This window comes from Leucopleurus acutus, assembly GCF_964270905.1.
Source record: "Leucopleurus acutus genome assembly, chromosome: X".
Taxonomy (NCBI): Eukaryota; Metazoa; Chordata; class Mammalia; order Artiodactyla; family Delphinidae; genus Leucopleurus; species Leucopleurus acutus.
Genome location: NC_139148.1, coordinates 54,660,483 through 54,677,517, shown reverse-complemented (window position 1 = coordinate 54,677,517; position 17,035 = coordinate 54,660,483). Strand labels below are relative to the sequence as shown.

General features: G+C 44.4%; 1 pseudogene across 1 annotated transcript; it reads right to left on the bottom strand.

The window, feature by feature from the left end:
- Nucleotides 1-6,729: 6,729 nt before the first annotated feature.
- On the bottom strand, nucleotides 6,730-9,734 carry LOC309978575 (voltage-gated potassium channel KCNC4-like; annotated as a pseudogene). Its single transcript has 3 exons — nucleotides 9,595-9,734; nucleotides 7,711-8,232; nucleotides 6,730-7,328 (listed from the first exon to the last, which is right to left on the bottom strand). The product of its transcript is annotated as a voltage-gated potassium channel KCNC4-like (transcript).
- Nucleotides 9,735-17,035: the final 7,301 nt, after the last annotated feature.

The following is a 17,035-nucleotide window of genomic DNA, read 5'->3' as shown; positions in this document are numbered from 1 at the left end:
ATCTTTCCACTAATATACTTTCCCTGAGGCAGGCTGCCTGCCAGAGGGAATCTTTCTACAGCTCAGCCCTGTTCTTGCCTCATCTCTGCTCAAAAATCCTTCCTATTCTCTCCACTGTCAGCGCAAGCAAACCTGGACACCTGACATTCATGGGGCAACCAAAACCTGGAACTCCTTGCCTCTGTTCATGCCCTCTGCTCTCCAGAAAGCAAATGGCACCTTGCCCAGCCCCTTACACATGCTCACCCCAAGCTCTCCTGACCCTTGTGCTATTCACTTGGACTAGAACCACTCCGTCTGCACTTATCAAAATCTTACCCATGTTAGATTTTCCTGGGTTGTTTGAATTTTTCAGTAGGATGACTCCATCTTTGCCATTAAAATTTTTTAAATGTTTTCATCCTTTAAGGCCCAACCCTAAGGTAACCTCTTCCATGAAGTCTACCTCTAAAATCTCCCAAAAGCACTGTATAAGAGAACAGAACTTACCCCATTTAGCCTTCACAGCTTTGTGTGTCTTGGTCCTCAGAGGAGAGCTGATTGGGGAAAAGGACGAAATCCCCTCATGCTACTGCCTCCTCTGGGGCAGTCAATGTGCTGGCACTCTTCTTGTGTTACTGCATTGCCCACAGTCCAGCAAAGACAGACTGACAAAGCCCAGACCTCTGGAATCTCACTCCAGCCTCTTTTTGAGTTACCTTATTCTAGTCATGAGTTTGAGTCTTGACATTGCCACTAGCTTGCTGTGTGACTACAGGCAAGTCTCAACTCCTCTCCAGCCTCAGTTTTTTCAAGGATACTTCCAGTTCTGGATTCTATTATTGCAAGATGCAGGATTTTATGCAGCTACTCCCATGAGGACATCAGGGACTAGATATGTCCACTATCTCTATTATTCTCTCTCTTTCTCTGCCACCTCCCCTGCCTGTCTCTCTCCTCACTGTTTTGTGTTTCCTTATCTCCTCTTTCTCTGTCTCTTTTTGTCTCTTCCTGCCTCTCTCCCTCTCCCTCTCTCTTCTCTCTCTCCCTCTCTCTTCTCTGTCTCTCTCTCTGTCTCTCTCTCTCTCTCTCCCTCACTGGCTTTCTCCCTCCCTCCCCTCTTCCTTCCTCTCCCTCTCTCTTTCCTTCTATCTTTCTGTCTCTTTTTCTTCTCTCTCTTCCTCTTCTCCCTCTCTGCCCTTCTCTCTCTGCTCCCTCTTTGTTTCTCTGCCTCTTCCTTTCTGCCTCTCTCTCTTCTATGTCTCTCTGTTTCTGATTCTATCTCTCTGTCTCTGCCCCACCCTCAACCCCAGGGGGTGAATCTGGCTGAATAGCTTCTAACTCAAAACAGCTCTGATGCTTCCTGAGTGTTGCTGGTGAGTAGAGGTAGAAATGAGGTCCCTCTGAGGGCCTCAGGAAGCTCAAATCCCTCACCCCTCCCCTTGAAAAGGGCTCACAGAGCTAAGGAGGAAGGCAGCCAGGATGAAGGGTCTCATAGCAGAGTCAGCTGGCTCCTACCCTTCAGCTTTTCACCTAAAGAGAGGGTATTGCCCAAAGAATCTCCATCTCCTAGATGATCTGAGCCGGAGGTTCTTAACACCCAAATGCTCCATCTTCCCACTCCTCAGCCTTACCATTTTACAGATGTGAAACAGACAACAGGAAAGGAATGACCCATCACTCCACAGTGAAGTAATGGAAGAACTAGAACTAGAATGCTGGTCTCCTGACTCCTAATCAAGTGCTCTGAAAAGATTATAAAATTGATTTAACACCATCAGTTGAAAGGCACTTTTCAGAGCATTTTGCTAGAAGAGAAGGCTGAGGATAGTGATGGGTCAGGTAGAGACTTGATAGATATCCAGATTGTGAATATTCAAAAACAGTGTCTAGATCTTCTTCATCTCCAGTGAAAGTTCAATATAGTGTCTGACACTGATGAATAAATGAGGGAGGAAGTTGCCCTCAGGGCAGTTGGGGGACACTGATGCTTCCTCCGGGGCTCTGGGTGTTTATGTGGAAAACTCCAGAAACTTGGAAATCAAAGGATCAAGGGATTCTTTGATCAAGGGACTTGGAAATCAAGGGATTAAGGGATTAGTCTGTTCTAAATTTGTTCAGTCAAGACTTCCCCCCTGTCCAACCCCCATAAATCAGTTTCTCTTTGTAAAAGGAGTAATGATATCTGCCTCATCTGGCTCCCTAGGGCTTGGAGCAGTTTCAATGAAAGAAAAATATAGGAAAGAACCTTGACAAAAACAAGACAGCACTCTGCAAATGTGATGGCTGGGTGCTATGGTGATATCCTAGCTAGCAATTATGTTCTCAGCAGGGGCAACTGTGGGTGCTGAATGAGTCATCCTCTCACTCTCAAACCAGAGGCCTTGAAAGGGGAGAAATGAGGTGAGCCTTTCGTTAGGAGCTTTTTCCATGAAGGGGGGCCGGAACAAGGGTGGACAGAACCTCCCCCCCCCCACATACATACACACTGTGCCCCAGATTCCAGCCTCTTAGGGACTAAATGTCCAGCTTGAGCAAGGACTGCAAGTATCTGCTATTTAATTCAGAGATGCCAAGTCCCCAAGCCACTGGAGCTTCTGAGGCACTAAAAGTCAGAATCCCCAATTTTTCTTCAGCCTCTATTCTACAGCCAGCCTTGGGTTCTAGTTCTGACTGTAATTAATTTATTCTGTGATTTCAGGAAGATTGCATTCCCTCTCTGAGCCCTTTCCATCTATAACGTACAGGATAATCTAGATGCCTAACATTATCTTTCAAGAGTCCTGGACTAGAATTTAGAATATCTGGGTTCCAGTCCTAGCTCTGTCACAACAACTGTATGATTTTAGACAAATTCATTCCTGAGCCTCAGTTTCTGAAACTATAAAATGAGGCATTTGGATTAGAGGCTTAGTGCTGTGTTTTAAGAGTTCTGGACTGAGATTTGGGAAATCTGAGTTCTAGCTCTAACTGCCAGAATGAATCATTGTCTGAGTTTAGACTGGTCTCATCCCTTCTCTGGGCCTCAATTTCTCCTATCTATATCATAAAGGGATCCAAATATAAGTTTTCTAAAACACACCCTTTAGTTCTTTTTTTAAAGTTTTTTTTTTTTTTTTTTTTTGGCCATGCCACATGACATGTGGGATCTTAGTTCCCTGTCCAGGGATTGAACTCGTGCCCCCTGCAGTGGAAGCATGGAGTCTTAACCACTGGACCACCAGAGAAGTCCCATACACTCTGATTCTGATAGCCTGTGGTTCTAGAATTTTACGAAGGCTAAAAATGAAGTGAAGGGAGGGGGAGACCACACCCTGAATAATTTCTCATAAACTAGCAGTGGTTGCCCTCTATAGGTCAGACCTGAAAGCACAGGCCAAACTCGACTTGACCTGCTGAGGCCAACTCTGCCAAAAGAGCTGAAGCAGGAGTGGGACACAGAAGACAACCAGATGCTTCACCAGAAAAAGCCAGACACATAAACTAGGGGTTGGCCGGCAGACTTTCTGGCCCCTCCCTAATTAGAGGGATCCAGACAGAAGTGTGTGCTGGGAGATTGTACCTTCCTTCCCAGACAGCAGTAGCAAGAGGCTTTCCAGTGCTGTACAGAGGCCATGGCCAGTGGGGTCTCTGCCATGGGTAAAATATGTAGATTTGGGGTGATGTGGCTCAGTATTTGGGGGTGGAGTGTGACTGTGCTGTGAGGGTGAGTATAAGTTAATTCTGTGACTGAGAAGTTTTCACATATGAGACACACATATCTACCATATGCTCAAATTAAAGTGTTTAGCATCCCCATCTACTTCTTGCCCTCCTCAGAGTAGAAACAATTCATGCCTTTGCAGAAGACCCAGTATGACCTTAGTACAAAAATGAGAACATAAATCATAAGGAGAATAAATACTGGAAAATGCTCAATATTTGGGGAAGGCCCTAAGGTTCAAGGGATTTGTGGGCTTAGTCTTAGAGTTTCACTATATTTGGGACAATCTGTGGACTCATTCTTGCAGGGCATTATGTGCTGGAGGCTTAGGATGAATTCAGATGTATGGTTCTGTTACAGAAATAGGCACAGACTAAGCCTTTTATTGCTGTCATTCTATGTTCCATTATAGAAGTACTAGGCAAGTCACGAAACCATATACTCCCCCACCCTCCTTCTTGGTTAAAAAGTCTGACCATCCAATGCAGATGCAAGGGGGAACACAAAGGAAGACAGTGTTCTCATGTGACAGAGGTGGTTGCAGCTCTAGTTCTGCTCCTGACTCACTATATAAACCAGGTCAAGTCCCAGCCTCTTTCTGGGTCTCAGTTTCCCCACCTGAAACAGGAGGGTGTTGGACTTGATGAACTCTCAGTTTTCTCCCAGCCCTGACATTTTACCTCATTCTCTTTATAATGTTCTGTTACATTCTTTTCCTACCCAAATAGGGCCCAGCCATTCCCTGAGGTCTTCCAAGGCTCTCCCTGACATCCTAACCCCATCTCCACCCCCTCATCCCACTGCTACCATTGCTGCTGCCTACAATGGGATACAGTCTTCTCTACTTTTGGCTGGAAATTCTAATCATCCACTTCTGATGCTGGTGAGTTAACAAAGATTGATACAGTATTTCTCTGAAGTAACAGAACTCCCAGCTCTGCCAGTACTTCTGCGTGCCCTTGGGAAAATCCTCTCCCTTCGCTACACCTCATTTTTCCCATTTTTAACTTAAGGGCAGTGGACTAGAATGGTCTCTGAAAGCAGCTAAGTGTTCCAACATCTTTCACTACTAGGTAATGAGAAGATGGAGATTGTCTTTGATGTTTTGTCATACTCTTGTTCTTCTTTCAGTGCTTCTTTTTTTTTTTTTTTTTTGCGGTACGCGGGCCTCTCACTGTTGTGCCCTCCCCCGTTGCTCCGGACGCACAGGCTCTGTGGCCATGGCTCACGGGCCCAGTCGCTCCGCGGCAGGTGGGATCTTCCCAGACCGGGGCACGAACCCGTGTCCCCTGAATCGGCAGGCGGACTCTCAACCACTGCGCCACCAGGGAAGCCCTTTCAGTGCTTCTTAAATGGAAACCTCTCCTTCCTCAACCTCCTACCTATGATAAGGGTTTCCACCACCATGCCCTAAACAAGAAAGCCAGCCTTCCATTACACTTCTTCAACTCCTGGACCTGTCTCCTTCCTCTCCCTGCCCTGTTCCCACCACAAACAAAAAGTTCTTCTTTCCTAGTCAAGGTGTCTGTGAGTAATACTAGTTTATTGTGAGGAACACATACAATAAAGATAGAAACTGCTTTTTACTCTATCAATTATTTGTCCACACATCTTGCCATTAGTTTATTACGCCACCCTATCCCTGCTGGTGCCCATAATCTACTGTCAGAGGAACCACAGATGGACCCTGGAATGGAGACTTCAAAGGATAGTTTATTTAAAAGTTTTGTAAACAGAATTATGCTCACAGCTGCAGCAACAGTGAGAGTTCAATTCAACCTCCCAGTTCAGCCTAGTTGCCTGGGGAACTTCCTCAGACACCCCAGTGACCTGACTTGAAGTCAGACCTGAGTACGTCCCTTCTCTCCTTCCTGGAAGCCAGTTCAAAGAGAGGTGCATGGTTGTGGGCACCACAGGAAAAGCCAGGAGGGAAGAGCATGCAGGTAGCAGAAAGAGGAGGGGGAAAGGAGAGGGAGGAGAAGAAAAGGTAGGAAGGTGGGAATATTCAGTAGCAGCAAGGATTGGAGGTAGACCCGTTGTGGGTACTGAAAAGTGTTTAGAAGAAATTAAAAAAAGAAAAGAATTGTAAATGAGTAAAAATCCAAAAATATGTAAAAAACTTGAAGAGGAAATCACTTGCTTATTCTTGCCAACAAATCCAATTTCCTCCTTCCCATCTATGTAATATGCAATGATAACATTTCGTGTCTATTAGTGACTATATATTGTTATTGTAGCTGAAATAGTGTGACTAATAATGACTAATATATCATGGTTAATGATGGTTAATACTATATCTAAAATATTATTAAAAAAATCAGAGATGGGAAGGAGAGGAGAGGAAGGGGGAAGGACAAAATGGGATGAAGAGGAGGTTATCAAGTTAGAGTGCTACTCTGGGTTCAGACCTGACTGACTCTCATCTGTTTAATGTCTCTGAGAATCTTCAAAGGCCCCTTTATGATTCTAAGGAGCACTTGTGCCAGGAGCAGTACAGGGAGCAATGTTACAATCTGGCTATACCTGGGCACTGCTGGTACCATTCACCATCAACACCCATAACAAGTCAGATATCCACAGCCAATCACCAATGATATCTATAGGTGGCTGATGTTAATATTATATTGCTACCTTCACTCAAAATTCCCCCATCTAGACTACAGTCTAGCTGGGGGACTGGGATTAGGTAATGGTAAGGGAGAACTTGTTGAGAGGGGCATATAGCACCAGTCCAGGAAGAACTATCCTCTATGCCTCCTGGTCACTCTAGGATTAAGAGAAAAGTCTAGGGTGGGGCAGGGGGAAGCTGAAGCCTAGCTGGCCTTGCCCCTAAGCTGCCTCCTTCAGGGTGCCTCCCTGATGATGGGAAGGAGTCTACCTTTCAGGCCATGGCTAGCTGATCCTGACTAGCAGGGATTGCCATGACCTGGGACTACTCTTGAAGGATTCTTTGCCAAATCCAAAGCCAGAAATCCTTATCTGTAACCAAAAACTGACAAGAGGAAGGAAGGGAAGGTGGGATACACCCATCTAGACCACTGGGACCATCACAGGATCCCACTGGGCCTACGTTTCTGGCGAGCCAGGGCTACAGCATAATAGCACTGGAAGCAGACTAGGAGCACAGGCACCAGCACGACACTGGTGCACAAGCCCACAGTGGCTGTGACAGCAGCATTGAGCTGGCGCAGAGCAGAGAGAGGGTAGACATCTCCATAGCCGACAGTGGTGAGTGTTATGACAGTCCATCAGAGACATGTAGAAATGTCTCCAAAGTGAGGCTCACCCTGACCTCGGGTGGACATACTCAAGAGCTCCCCATAGAGGAAGAGCAAGCCAAAGAATAAGATCTCAGCCACCCAAATCAGGAGAAAGGCACACAGAGGACATAGAGAGAATGAATGGCCCCAAGCATTAGGCTGAGATGGGGTTGCCATTCAGCCTTGTCACCCACTACCAGTTCCACCAGCACAGGGAACAGACAGAAGATGTAGGTTAGATTGAGAGGGCTACACAGGAAGTGCACCTTATCAGGGCAGGAAATGGCACAGGCAAAGAGCTCAGCTCCAAACCAAAGGGCACAGAGTAGTTCCAGGTAGAGCAGGTCGGGGGCACAGTGGTAAACGAGACCGTTGTTCTGCTGCTGCTACTGCTGCTGTTTTTCCCCCTGCCCTCACCCCATGTCCCATAGGAATGAAGTTGGCAGAGAAGTAATCCAGCTGGACCTCTGTCTCCTGGAAGAAGATGACCAGAGCACACACGGCAAAGAGTGTGGAGATCATAGAAAAGCACTGGGGAAAAAGAGGCATGTCAGAAGTACCCCCATTTACCAGCCATCCCACCTCTCTAACTAGACTCCCACCCTTCTTCCCTCCCCCGTTTTTGGAGATTCCCTCAAATTGTCCTGAGCATCTCTTCAGATTCAGGTCCCAAACACCATGTCAAGTGTGTAGCCATTGTGGCAACTTGGCAGGGTCCTTTGGGAGTACAAATGACTAGCATGGCACCGCACAATGTTAGTGAGTTACCTTGGCCCCTAGGGAAGACTGGGGTTGGTCAAGAAGCACCCAGAGCCATGGCTTCCAAGTATCCCGCAGTCTCTGGTCTTCACTGGAGTTCCACTGAAGGCGCTCATCCATGTGGACATTCTCACAGACCTCCCAAGATAGGAAGTCCTGGGTTTGTGTGTCCTTGCCACTCAGCTTAAGCCAGCAGCAAGGTGCCAGCAGTGCTTCCACCAGGCCCCAATAAGCCTCCTCTAGGACATCCCGACAAACATTGGCAGGGCAGTGCAGCTGCTGAGTACCATAGCCAGCACATAGCCAAAGGGCTCAGGATTTTGGTCAAAGAAAAACTCTTGAATTGGTGGACCCTGAGCAGCTGGGGTGCCAGGTTGGGGTGGCTCAGTCAACTTGTAGAGGCAGGTGCCTGGAAAGGCCCACAAGGTGCCCTTGTAGGTCTCATGGCACGTGCCCGCCACGTTCAGGATCAGTTTATCGTCAGCCCTCCATGACCAACCGTGAGCCTGCTTCTCGGCTGGCTCGGATCCGCTAGCAAGAGGAGGGATGACAGGGGTTATGACGGGGTCCTCCTGCCTTCCTCTCCCCTCCCAGGCTTGGCCAGAGCAGGGAAGGGGCTGAGGGCAACAAAAGTGATGTGGTAGCCCAGGCACCCAAGAGAAGCTACCTCAGGCACCCAAGAGAAGCTACCCTAGGCATGGAGCTGGGGATGTCTCTTCCTTCTGGGTCTTCGGGAATCAGGAGGACAGCCAGCTCTCAGGTATGGTCACAGTGGCTAGCCAGAATCTCTCCTGGACCCAGCAATTCCAAGAGAAAAACCAGCCTAGCATGGAAACAAATGTCTTTCAGAGGCTCTTGGGAGACACCTGGCCTGGTGACTCTGAGAGAACAATTGTGCCATGGTATACAGCGGGTAAGTCACAGACAGGCAAACACAGACTAAATGGCCAAGATGGGGACAGGGATGTCGCTCAATCCTCTGTCCCTCACTTTAAAAATTTGGGACAGTGATGGGGTGGGGTGAGGGAGGGAATAAAAAAAGGGGTACTGAGGGAGGCTAAGGGCAGGGAATGGGGAGTGAAGATGGGGATGACAGGGGAAGTTGGAGGGTCTTAGAGATCCCTAGGCCTCCACAGGGAGTAGGAAGTGCCTGACTTGAGAAACTGGCTGGGGGGTTGGCAGACCTGACAGCGATGCGTATTTTTTTTTTTGCTTTAAACATATATTTTTAATTTAAAAGGCTGTTAGTAAAGATGAAAGGTTAAAATGTAAGTTCTAATCATATTTGGAAATTTGTGTATTTGAAAAACATTAGTAAACTAATGAACAATTAATTGTGTCAGTTTAATTTTTCTTTCACATTAAAAAAAATCAAACAAATATTTTGTGAAGTGTTCTTAGGCTTCTTATTTTAACTCTGGGTTTGCGTCTTGGATTTCCAGATATAAAATGATTTTTTTTGACTCTGACTCCCCTGGCACCTAGTCCTGGGCACTCCTCAGCAGCACTACCAGCACCACCAGCACTAGCAGGAGAAGCAGCAGCCTCTGTGGATCTCTCTACTGGGTGCCCTAAAATTGCTTTGGGCTAAATGAGTTCCTTGCCTGGGAACAGAAAGGAGTAAGAACAGAGTTGGGCGGGGGGGGGGGGGGGGGGGGGTCTGAAGAGAGACAGAGGGCGGGAGGAGCACAGAAAAGCAAACCAAAGGAGTCAAAACACCTACACAGATCAACATTTCAGTGTTCCCTACCCCCTGACAGGCAACCTGCTGGGGCCTCCTGTGTTTGTCCCTGAGGGCTAAAAAGGAAGAGGGCACAGACAACCACCTCCAGTTTGGGAACCTCAAACCCCCTACCCCGAACTGCCCCCACTCCTTGGTCAGCCCTTGCTCACTCACTTGGTTGTTTTGCGTAGTCCATGAATACTGGCAGGGAAGGGACGGGCGGCTGGCTGGGCGTTGGGGCCAGTGACGCTGGGACGGGTGTTGTAGCCAGCATTGCTGCCACCTCTGGAGTTTGTGACTGCTTCTGCATGGAGAGGCCCCAGGACCAGGGTGTGTTCATGGAAGAGCTGGCAAGGAGGTGGGTTTTCCAGGAGCCTCTTGCTCCTGCTGTGGCCAGAGAAGCAAGTACTGAGAGGCAACGATCTGATTCAAGACCGTATGTGTTCCTGCCTGCTTGCTTACAGAGGCTGTCCTGGCCTCCAGCCTGCAGGGAATCAGACAAGAGACCCTGGCCAACTTTGCTGCTCCTCCTTCCTCCCCCGGGCACAGTTCCAGCCCAGAGCAGAGGGAGGGGAGGAGGCAGCTGGAGGGAAAACAGGAAGTTAGGTGGTCAGGCTCCAGGCAAGAGGCCACCTCACAAGACCAGTTAATCCAGTTAATATTTCAACAACTCTCTCCCCCAATTCCAACCAACCCAGCCCCGCTTTAATATTTTGAAAACTTTCTCTTCCCCTCCCCCTCCCCCATCTCCATAACAGTTCTCCTATCAGAAGCCTGCAAAGGAGAAAGGGGTGTGGGAGGAGGGAGAAGTGAGAACCAGAAGACAGCCTGGGAGGCCAGATGTGTTCCTGGCTATATCCAGCTGTTTCTGCCCACTCATTTTTCTTCCCTTTTCTCCGGACACCCTGGTGCCAAGGATTGGGGTAGGAATGGGTGAAGGGGAAGGGCAGGGGAGCAAGCCACCTCAGAGAGAAGCTTGTCTATGGCCTATGCCAGGATTGGCAGAGGCTCCAGCCCCCTGGGACAAGCCACATCTCCTCCCCCCTCTCCCACAACCTCTGCCTCCAGAAATCCTTCCTGGGAATTGGGCCAGTCTCCTATCTTGCTGCTGTTGAGAGTTTGCCAATGGAGCACCCAGATGATCCTAAATTCCAAGATAGCCCTCACTCCCACCCTTTGGCCCAGCCTCCATGCCTCTTTCCCATCATTAGACCAGAAATTCCCAGGAGGAATGAAGATTCTTACCACAATCCAACACCCTCCCCAACTCTTCCTTTTCAGCCCATCCCTCAGAGCCAGGGCCTTGTTGGATTGAGAGTTTCAAGACATGGCTCCCCTCCTCCCTCTTGGTCATTGCCTAACTGTGGGGCTGCTGTGAGGGAGGGTCACCACAGTGGACTTCATGGTGAGAATGGAGGGAGGAAATGTGGTGGTGACAAACACAGCCGTATCAGGCCTTAGTTCTACAAAGCCGAATTCTTACCTCAGCCAAAGAGGGCAGAAAATAATTTGGACACTTTACAAGTGGGAAGGGTAGCAGCAGCAGCTTCCTCTCTCACTCCATCCATCTCTGCCCCTTTCCCCTCAAATGTCCTGTCCCTTATCCACACTAGCCCATTTGCTTTTTGATTCCCTAAACCAGCCAGTCTTGGGACTTCCCTGGTGGTCCAGTGGTTAAGACTCATGCTTCCACTGTAGGGGGCATGGGTTCAATCCCTGTTCAGGGAAGTAAGATCCCACATGCCATGCGGTGTGGCCAAAAAAAAAAAAAAAAAGAGTCCTAAACCAGCCAGCCTCTTTTTCTTTTCTTTTCTTTTTTTAACTTTTTATGTTGGAGTATAGCTGATTAACAGTGCTGTGATAGTTTCAGGTTCACAGCAAAGGGACTCAGCCATACATATACATGTATCCATTCTCTCCCAAACTCCCCTCCCATCCAGACTGCCACATAACATTGAACAGTGTTCCCCGTTCTACACAGTAGGTCCTTGTTGGTTATCTATTTTAAATATAGCAGTGTGTACATGTCGATCCCAAACTCCCTCTTTCCCTCTTCCTCCCCCCCTGGTAACCATAAGTTAATTCTCTAAGTCTGTGAATCTGTTTCTGTTTTGTAAATAAGTTCATTTGTATCATTTCTTTTTAGATTCTGCATATAAGGGATATCATACGATATTTCTCTTTGACTTACTTCACTCATTATGACAATCTCGAGGTCCATCCATGGTGCTGCAAATGGCATTATTTCATTCTTTTTAATGGCTGAGTAATATTCCATTGTGTGTGTGTGTGTGTGTGTATATATATATATATATATATATATATATATATATATATATATATATACACAACATCTTCTTTATCCATTCGTCTGTCGATGGACATTTACATAGCTTCCATGTCTTGGCTACTATAAACAGTGCTGCAATGAACACTGGGGTGCATGTATCCTTTCGGACCACGTTTGTCTCCAGATATATGCCAAGGAGTGGTATTGCAGGGTCATACAGTAGCTCTATTTTTAGTTTTTTAAGGAACTTTCATACTGTTCTCCATAGTGGCTGTACCAGTTTACATTCCCATCAACAGTATAGGAGTGTTGCATTCTCTCCACATCCTCTCCAGCATTTATTGTTTGTGGATTTTTTAATGATAGCCATTTTGACTGGTGTGAGGTGATATCCCATTGCAGTTTTGATTTGCATTTCTCTAATAATTAGCAATGTTGAACATCTTTTCATGTGCCTATTGGCCATTTGTATGAGTTCTTTGGAGAAATGTATATTTAGGTCTTCTGTCCATTTTTTGACTGGGTTGTTTGTTTTGATGACATTAAGCCTCATGAGCTGTTTGTAAATTTTGGAGACTAATCCCTTGTCAGTCACATCATTTGCAAATATTTTCTCCCAATCTGTGGGTTGTCTTTATGTTTTGTTTATGGTTTCCCTTGCTGTGCAAAAGCTTTTGAGTTTAATTAGGTCCCATTTGTTTATTATTGTTTGTATTTCCATTATTCTGGGAGATGGATCAAAAAAGATATTGCTGCGATTAATGTCAGAGAGTGTTCTGCCTATGATTTCCTCTAGTAGTTTTATAGTGTCCAGTCTGACATTCAGGTCTTTAATCCATTTTGAGCTTACTTTTGTGTATGGTGTTAAAGAATGATCTAATTTCATTTTTTAACATGTACCTGGCAAGTTTTCCCAGCACCATTTGTTGCAGAGATTGTCTTTTCACCATTGAGTAGTCTTGCCTCCTTCGTTGTAGATTAATTGACTGTAGGTGTGTGGGTTTATTTCTGGGTTTTCTTTTTTATTCTTTTTTTAATTTTAATTTTTAAAATTTTTAAAATTAATTAATTAGTTTATTTATTTATTTTGGCTGCGTTGGGTCTTCATTGCTGTGCACAGGCTTTATCTAGTTGTGGCGAACGGGGGCTACTCTTTGTTGCAGTGCATGGGCTCCTTGTTGCAGTGTCTTCTTGTTGTGGAGCACAGACTCTAGGCATACAGGCTTCAGTAGTTGTGGCACGTGGGCTCAGTAGTTGTGACTCGTGGGCTCTAGAGTGCAGGCTCAGTAGTTGTGGCGCACAGGCTTAGTTGCTCTGCAGCATGTGGAATCTTCCTGGACCAGGGCTTGAACCCGTGTCCCCTGCATTGGCAGGTGGATTCTTAAACACTGTGTGACCAGGGAAGTGCCTATTTTTATTTTTTTAAACATCTTTATTGGAGTATAATTGCTTTACAATGGTGTTAGTTTCTGCTGTATAACAAAGTAAATCAGCTATACATATACATATATCCCCATATCTCCTCCCTCTTTCATCACCTTCCCATCCTCCCTATCCCACCCCTCTAGGTGGACACAAAACACTGAGCTGATCTCCCTGTGCTATGCAGCTGCTTTCCACTAGCTATCTATTTTACATTTGGTAATGTATATATGTCCACGCCACTCTCTCACTTCTTCTCAGCTTACCCTTCCCTGTGTCCTCAAGTCCATTCTCTATGTCTGAGTCTTTATTCCTGTCCTGCCCTTAAGTTCTTCAGAACCACCTTTCTTTTTTTTAGATTCCATATATATATAGATAGATAGATAGATAGATAGATAGATAGATAGATAGATGTGTGTGTGTGTTAGCATATGGTATTTGTTTTTCTCTTTCTGATTTACTTCCCTCTGTATGACAGTCTCTAAGTCCATCCGCCTCACTACAAATAACTCAGTTTCGTTTCTTTTTATGGCTGAGTAATATTCCATTGTATATATGTGCCACATCTTCTTTAGCTATTCATCTGTTGATGGACACTTAGGTTGTTTCCATGTCCTGGCTATTGTAAATAGAGCTGCAATGAACATTGTGGTACATGAGTCTTTTTGAATTATGGTTTTCTCAGGGTATATGCCCAGGAGTGGGATTTCTGGGTCATATGGTAGTTCTATTTTTAGTTTTTTGAGGAACCTCCATACTGTTCTCCATAGTGGCTGTATCAATTTACATTCCCACCAACAGTTCAAGAGGGTATATTTCTGGGCCTTCTATCCTGTTCCATTGATCTATATTTCTTTTTTTTTGGCCAGTACCATACAGTTTTGATGGCTATAGCTTTGTAGTGTAGTTTGGAGTCAGGAAGTCTGATTTCTCCAGCTTAATTTTTCTTTCTCAAGATTGCTTTGGGTATTTGGGGCCTTTTGTCTCTCCATACAAATTTTAAAATTTTTTTGTTCTAATTCTGTGAAAAATGCCATTGGTAGTTTGATGGGGATTGCATTGAATCTGTAGATTGCTTTGGGTAGTATAGTTATTTTGACAATATCGATTCTTCCAATCCATGAACATGGTATATCTTTACATCTGTTAGTGTCTTCTTCGATTTCTTTTATCAGCGTCTTATAGTTTTTGGAGTACAGGTCTTTTGTCTCCTAGGTAGGTTTATCCCTAAGTATTTTATTCTTTTTGATGCAATGGTAAATGGGATTGTTTCTTGAATTTCTCTTTCTGATCTTTTGTTGTTAGTGTATAGAAATGCAACAGATTTCTCTGTGTTAAATTTGGAACCCACAACTTTACCAAATTCATTGATGAGCTCTAGTAGCTTTCTGGTAGTGTCTTTAAGAGCTTCTATGTATAGTGTCATGTCATCTGCAAACAGTGACTGTTTAACTTCTTCTTTTCCAATTTAGATTCCTTTTATTTCTTTTTCTTCTCTGATTGCCATACCTAGGACTTCCAAAACTATGTTGAATAAAAGTGGCGAGAGTGAACATCCTTGTCTTGTTCCTGATCTTAGAGGAAATGTTTTCAGCTTTCCACCATTGAGTATGATGTCAGCTGTGAGTTTGTTGTATATGGCCCTTATTATGTTGAGGTATGTTCCCTCAATGCCCACTCTCTGGAGAGTTTTTATCATAAATGGGTGCTGAATTTTGTCAAAAGCTTTTTCTGCATGTATTGAGATGAACCTATGGTTTCTATTCTTCAATTTGTTGATCTGGTGTATCACATTGATTGATTTGCAGATACTGAAAAATCCTTGCATCCCTGGGATAAATCCCACTTGATCATGGTATCTGATCCTTTTAATGTGTTGTTGGATTCTGTTTGCTAGTATTTTGTTGAGGATTTTTGTGTCTATGTTCATCAGAGATATTGGCATGTAATTTTCTTTTTTTGTGGCATCTTTGTCTGGTTTTGGTATCAGGTTGATGGTGGCCTCATAGAATGAGTTTGGGAGTCTCCCTTCCTCTGTAATTTTTTGGAACAGTTTCAGAAGGATAGGCGTTAGCTCTTCTCTAAATGTTTGGTAGAATTTGCCTGTGAAGCCATCAGGTCCTGGACTTTTGTTTTTGGGGAGTTTTTTAATCACAGTTTCAATTTCAGTGCTTCTGATTGGTCTGTTCATACTTTATATTTCTTCCTGGTTCAGTCTTGGGAGACTGTACCTTTCTAAGAATTTGTCCATTTCTTCCAGGTTGTCCATTTTATTGGCATACAGTTGCTTGTAGTAGTCTCTTATGATCCTTTGTATTTCTGTGGTGTCAGTTGTAACTTCTCCTTTTTCACTTCTAATTTTATAGATTTAAGTCCTCTCCCTGTTTTTCTTGATGAGTCTGGCTAAAGGTTTATCAATTTTGTTTACCTTTTCAAAGAACAAGCTTTTAGTTTCATTGATCTTTGCTCTTGTTTTCTTAGTCTCTATTTTATTTATTTCTTCTCTGATCTTTATGATTTCTCTCTTTCTACTAACTTTGGGTTTTGTTTGTTCTTCTTTCTCTAGTTGCTTTAGTTGTAAGACTAGGTCGTTTATTTGAGATTTTTCTTGTTTCCTGAGGTAAGATTTTATAGCTATAAACTTCCGTCTTAGAACTGCTTTTGCTGCATCCCATAGGTTTTGGATCATTGTGCTTTCATTGTCATTTGTCTCTAGGTATTTTTTGATTTCCTCTTTGATTTCTTCAGTGATCCATTGGCTGTTTAGTAGCATATTGTTTAGCCTCCACGTGTTTGTGTTTTTTATAGTTTTTTTTTCTTGTAGTTCATTTCTAATCTCATAGTGTTGTGATCAGAAAAGGTGCTTGATGTGATTGCAATTTTCTTAAATTTACTGAGGCTTGCCTTGTGGCCCAGCATGTGGTCAATCCTGGAGAATGTTCCATATGCACTTGAGAAAAATGTGTATTCTGCTGTTTTGGATGGAATGCTCTATAAATATCAGTTAAGTCATGTGGTCTAATGTGTCGTTTAAGGCCTGTGTTTCCTTATTGATGTTCTGTCTAGATGATCTGTCCATTGATGAAAGTGGGGTGTTAAGAGCCCCCACAATTATTGTGTTACTGTCAATTTCTCCCTTAATGGCTGTCAGTACTTGTCTTATATACCAAGGTGCTCCTATGTTGGGTGCATATATATTTACAATTGTTATATCTTCTTCTTGGATTGATCCCTTGATCATTATGTAGTGTCCTTCTTTGCCTCTTACAACAGTCTTTATTTTAAAGTGTATTTTGTCTGATATGAGTATTGTTATTCCAGCTTTCTTTTGATTTCCATTTGCGTGGAATACCTTCTTCCAACCCCTCACTTTCAGTCGGTATGTGCCTCTAGGTCTGAGGTGGGTCTCTTGTAGATTGCATATGTATGGGTCTTGTTTTTGTATCCACTCAGCCAGTCTATGTCTTTTGGTTGTCACATTTAATCCATTTACCTTTATGGTAATTATTGATATGTGTATTCCTATTGTCATTTTCTTAATTGCTTTGGGTTTGTTTTTGCCAGTCTTTTTTCTTTCTTTCCTCTTTTGTTTTTTTCTCGTGGTTTGTTGACGTCTTTAGTGTTGTGTTTAGTTTGCTTTTTCTTTTGTGTGTGTATATCTACTGTAGTTTTGGGGTGTGCTGTTCCTATGAGGTATTTTTTTTACATCTTTATTGAAGTATAATTGCTTTACAATGGTGTGTTAGTTTCTGCTTTATAACAACGTGAATCTGTTATACATACACATATGTTCCCATATCTCTTTCCTCTTGCATCTCCCTCCCTCCTACCTTCCCTATCCCACCCCTCCAGGCGGTCACAAAGTGCCAAGCTGATCTCCCTGTGCTATGCAGCTGCTT